This window comes from Netta rufina (assembly GCF_964035555.1).
Source record: "Netta rufina genome assembly, chromosome: 23".
Classification (NCBI taxonomy): domain Eukaryota; kingdom Metazoa; phylum Chordata; class Aves; order Anseriformes; family Anatidae; genus Netta; species Netta rufina.
Window position 1 is genome coordinate 6,117,709 of NC_140147.1, and position 6,000 is coordinate 6,123,708.

Consider the following 6,000-nt stretch of genomic DNA (forward strand, 5'->3'; position numbering starts at 1 on the left):
CTTTGTGGGTTAAATTTATGTCCACAAAACCCACTGTTTTCCAGCAAGGCTGAGGGGTATATTCCTCAGGATGACTCTAAGAGGTGTAGAGGACTTTTCGGTGGTGGATAATCAAGGGCAGAAGTTTCCAGGATCCTTCTAGGGACTTGCGAACAGCTCTGGGCATAAAGGAGAGAGCCCAAAGCTCACTATGGTTCTGAACCTCTGTCTGCCCAACGAGGAGGATAAATAAGAGATCTTTGTGCCCTTGCATCACACTGACAGCTTCCACACTGTTGCATCATCCAGAATTGCCTGCTTGATCTTTTTGCTGGCTTCATCCCACCTGAAGCATCCTTTAGGTCATGCAGCTAACTGGGTCTCCTTGGATATTTCTCAGTCAGGAGAAATCTGAGCACAGCCATCTCACTGAGATACCCTTCAGGTCGCAGGAATGATTACTCCAAGCTGTTGCACTGAGATACGCTTGGAGCACAATCCGACATATTCACAATAACCACCGTCCTTCCCCTTCCACATTTCTCATTGCTGGGTTTCAAAGCACTTTTGCAGACATTAAAGAGCTGTTCCCCAGAACCCCAGAGGCTGCGGCTAAACTGAGCTTGCTCTGAAATGTTCCCGCTGTTGCTGTGATACCAGTGAGAGCTCACACCAGCCGCTAGCCTTTTTATTACAGCCTAAAGTAGCTCAGAGGTTAGGTCATTTTACAGATAAAGGACTCAGCCAGAGATCTTACTGCTAGCCACTGGCAGAACAAGGGATGCTGCTTGGGATTCATCATCTCTTTCAGCAAACCCACGTCCTCCTTTTTGTGCCCACCCGCCTCCCCTCACCTTATTCATCCTTTGGGCACTGGCTGTGCTTTTTGCAAAAATGCAGTGTTGAAAGTGTTATGGTGTTGTGTAGCCTGTCTGCTAATCAGACAGCCCCATAGAAGGGAAAAATCCTTATATACCTGCAGCTTGTTCCCCTGCTGCTAATTAACATGTGATCTATTTTCCTCTGTTTTTAAGTGGGAAAATAGACTCAAACATAGCTTGTGCTCTGAAGAGCCACATTCCTGGCCCATGAGCTATTCCCAAAAGGCTGCTCTGAGAGCATCCAAGGCAAAAAAAAAAAAAAAAAAAAAAAAAAAAAACCTGCTCAGTTTTCCTAACTGCAGAGCACAATGGAAAGGGTCTGTGTTTCCCATTTTGGACTGCCGATAATTGAAGCCAGCAAAAATCACAGCCAGACCTGATTTTAGAGGTGGGCAGGCAGAGACCTAGCTGGGCTCCAGGCCATGGGACTGGGCTAAAGCAAGGCAGCAAGGCAAGCATCACTGGTCCTGGGGAGCAGGAAGGGGCCCCAGAAGCAAATGGCAGCTTCAATCACAGGCCTCCCTGCACAGAGATGAAAGGGAGAATCATCCCTGTCTGTCATCCTGCAGGGACATCTGTATCAGTACAGATGGGTGTGCAGGGCTGAGCTGCTGGAGTTACATCTGCATGGGGAAAAACAGCACCACCCAGAGAAGACTCAGCAGCCTATGCTTGGGTATGCAGCATGTGCTGCAGGTCTGGCCGTGGTCTTGCTACACCAGTCTTGAGCTGTGCTTTAGCTAGAGAAACCTGAAACTAATGCATGCATTTTGAAAGCCCTGAGCACAGTGGTGAGTGATGAATTGTAGGCACTGCGATGAGATCAGGGACCACAAGTGGTGATTTGTAAACCCAGGACATCCTAAAAGCTCTCCCGAGTCTGGCCCACAGTTAGAACAGACACAAGGTTGGTTCTTCTTTTCACCCCCTGCATTTCATTTGTGTGCTGCTAAACCATGGAGCAAAGTGTAAAATCCCACAGCCAAAGAACTCCATCTCTCTTTGCCTCCCAAAAGGGCTGGCAGAGAAGGAATGTCCCAGAGGCTGGGCTGAGGCTAAAGGAGATGGAAAGTAGCTAACTGCACTCTCTGTCACCTTGTAGTGGGGTGCAGAGTAGTGCTGATAGCATAGTACCTGCGTGTGTAGCCACGTCAGGGTGTGTGCCCAGCATGGGGTGTTACATTTGACTGCAGAGACCCAGATGTGTGGCTACAAGGAGCTACGTGTGGCAGCTCTGTATGCATACACAGATAAATCTGCCTCTGGTTATCATCGTCATGGTGTGCACAGGTTTGTCATCTGTATCACTGCAAACCCCATGGTACCAGCACCCTGCCTTGCCCAAGAGACTGGCAATGTCTGACAAATCTCCTGGCCTGTGATGAATGTTCACACCAACAGTTTGCACTGGAGACATCCAGCTGCATCTGCGAGCATTGGGCAGGGAGATGAGCAAGGGTGATGTATCTTTGGCAGGTGGGACACAGCCCTGAGGTAATGGGCCAGGGCAGCGCTCAGGGATCAACCTGTAAATGCAGCAAATGACAATAACTGAGATATTGCTGACTGTTTAGTTAAGCCTGATCAGCCTTTCTAGGGGAGAACACCTTTGTGCTGCTTGGGAGTCCATCCATGGTTGTGGGGACCTCACTTGCGGGACCTTATCAGTCTGGGCTGCTGCTCCCAAAGCTAGTCCCTGCTCTTTCACCTGGTCCTTGGCCATGGCTGTGCTGGCCTCAGGCCTGCCAGGCTGTAGGAGCTGTGCTGGTGGCATTGGTGGCACAGGCTCCAGTTTCCACTGATTCCCCACAAACCAACGCAGCCTGTCCTTTGTCAGCTGGCTTTGAGTCACAACAAACATGGTGGGTGGCTTCCTGGCATGATGTGCCATGTCCCCAAACTGCTCTGGCACTCAGAACCTGCAGCTAGGGTACCCATGCTGGGACCCACCTCAGGAGCACCCAAACTGGGTGTCCATCACAGGCTTCCTTAATTTTCTTCCTTCTCCTACTTGCTTGACTGAAGATGGTCATAACCATCCCCAGTCACTGTGGCCACATGCCCCCTAAGTCCCAAACACTTTTGAGGTACCCGGCCCACCAGCAGCCCCTCAGTCAACCCCTGAGCAGCACCACCTTAGCACTAAGCCCCACTTCTGCATCAGTCTTGCATGCAGATCTAAAATCAAACCAAGCTTGGCTACTTCCAGTGCCACCAGTGTCCCATCCACCCTTTGCAGTACTGGACATATATGCCCTTGTTTCTACAGCAAGGTGATGGAGCCATTGTCATCTCATTTCATGGGGCCAGATCCTGGTCACAACCATTTCTTGATGGCTTGGCTGGGTTTGCAGCCCACATGGAGGTGGCTGCATGTATCCTCCGGCCCCATCATCACTGCCTGTCTGACGGACGGATGGTCGTACAGTGGTGATAAGAGGGGATCAGATTGCTGACAGATGGTATTAAAATGAGCTTTCAGGAATGAAACATGAAAAGATTGGATTAGCATGGCTGTGGGTGCCCATGCCAATGACTTCTGGAGCGCAGCCCCGCTCCTCACAGTCTCACATCAGGCAGGTGTTATCGGCAAAGATTTTGCTTTAAGAGAAATTAATGATTTTTCTCAAGCACTCTTGTCTCTTTAATTAAATTGCCTGAGGAAGCTGTCAGTCAAGCAGTGGAAGTTACAGCCCTGCTGCCAAACAGCCATTCGGTCAAATGAGCATTTTGTGCTCGTGATGCTCACGAAGGAGTCAGAATCCCTGCTATCACCCATGGGAGCAGGACTGCCTGGAGGTGTCCCCATGCATCACCCTGGAGACAAAAAGACTCTCCTGAGCCCAAGCTTCTTCTATAGGTATCCCTGAGCCTGGCTTGCATATCTGGTTTGAGGCCAGATGGAAGAAAGGAATGGGTTTTCCTCTAACCCAAGCAGCAGGCTTCCCCAGCAGGGTCTGGTTCTGTCTGCCTTCATCCTCAGCCCTGACACCATGCCACTGAATTGGTGTTGAGCAGCCCACAGACCCTCTCTTCACTGATGCTTATGTTGCCCAAGAACTAAAATGGATCCTTTCCACCTCCCTTTATTCCAGAATTGACCACAGTATGTGCCCCACCTGGTCTTCCTCCAACCAAGTGCCCCATGTGGGTTGTCTCTTCTGAGGGCAGGATGTTGGAAAAGGGAGCAGGAAGAGGAAGATGGGGACCCTGGCAAATTGGGAGAGGTTGGCTGGAACAAGGGCTCCTGGAGAAGGTGCCTCTTTCCCTTCTTTCTGCCCTACAGCCACATCTCACCACTGTGACAGGTCACATCTATGGTGTGAACTATCAATTGAAGGGGTTTAAACAAAGTTTCTTCTGCCCTAATACATGACTGACGTTGATTACACTACTGGGGGTACAACTGCAATGCCATCCTTCTAGACTGGCTTAAACCTTTTTATTAAAGCACTGGGGCAGGAGTTGAGGTTTCAGGGCTTCCACCCTTCATATCAGAAAATTGCTTCCTTGCCTGGGGATTCAGCACCATCAGCTACATAAGGGGAAGCATATCCTTAAATGACTGATACGGATGGGGACAAGCATGTTGTGATGCCAGGCGGGAGGCATGCACAAACCCTTGGTGTCAAGCAGGGATGCTCGGGGTTGGTGGTGCACCAGCTCTCAGCCATTGCATCAGCTCTGCGGCAAGCCTGCCACCAGTGCACACTCGCAGCAGGACCTGCCTGGTTGGGGTGTGAATTATGCATGTCCACCGAGTGCCATCTAGTGGGATTTTATTTTAACATCCATATTCCCTTAAAAAGGAAACCTAATTTTTTTCTTTCCCGGTCCAACCACACAGCATTGTGCATGAGTTCAATGCATGAATGTGTGAGTGTGTCTGAGAATGAGAGAACAAACTAATTAATGCAAATTTTCTGTATCGCGCACTCTCCCAGCAGCTCCTTTCCAATTGCTTTTGTGCATCTCCCTTCCTTGCATAACGTCTGCATTTTCTGGCATGTTATCGATCTCGATTTAGAGTGGAAAGTCCACAAAGAAACTATTTCATGTTTTCACTTGTATTTAAGGGGCCGCATAAGTCAGTGGTATAGAGGGTGAATGAACATTGTATGATCAAGACACCTTTGTGAAAGACCTCCTACAGAAATGACTGTATTGTTCCTAAGCCTAGACATGTACGTCGCTTACTGTACGCAGTTTCAGGCACCACAGTATAAGAAAGATAAAAAACTGTTAGCGAGTGTCCAAAGGAGGGCTATGAAGATGGTGAAGGGTCTAGAGGGCAAAGCGTGTGAGTCGTGGCTGAGGTCTCTTGGTTTGTTCAGCCCAGAGCAGAGCAGGCTGAGGGGAGGCCTCATGGTGGCCTGCAGCTCCCTCACGAGGGGAGCAGAGGGGCAGGCACTGAGCTCTGCTCTCTGGGGACAGCGACAGGACCTGAGGGAATGGTGTAGAGCTGGGACAGGGGAGGGTCAGCAATAGAGATCAACACCAGAGATAAGGGGAGAGCAACAACAGGATCTGGAGGTGAGAAGGACCGTTGCTGTGCTGAGGGAAAGTTTTAAAGCTTCAGGAGACTTGGCCATTGAGTGGCCATATTAGCTATGATTAGGATCTCACTGGATTCCGTCTTGCCCCTTACCGTGCTCCCAGCCCTCCTCACCCAGCAGCTGATCTGTCACCAGCTCTTGAACCTGTCAGCTGGAGGCTGCTCATCTCTGCTGGCTGCTGTGGACCAGGGAGATATTCCCTCGCAGAAACACTGGAGAAGTGATGTGGGGGATGCAGCTTACAGGGATCGGCCCCAGACCAGTGGTCAGTGATGGTCCCTGAATCAGACACAAGAGCTAATCACTTCAGCCTGTATTAGGAAGATACGACGTTTTCTTGAAGCAAAATGCAATATAATAGTGGGAGGTGGCCTCATTTGTTGAAAAAATCTTAGATTTGAAAAGTTTTTCTTTTTGAGATAGAGTAAGGAGGGGATGCCATTGCAGCTATGGTGTATTTATATATTAAATGAAAAGTAGGACTTTGTGGTCTAAGTAATATATATATATATATTTATACATTTATACATATACAAATGTAAGTGGTATATACACACATAATGTATACCACACACACATATACA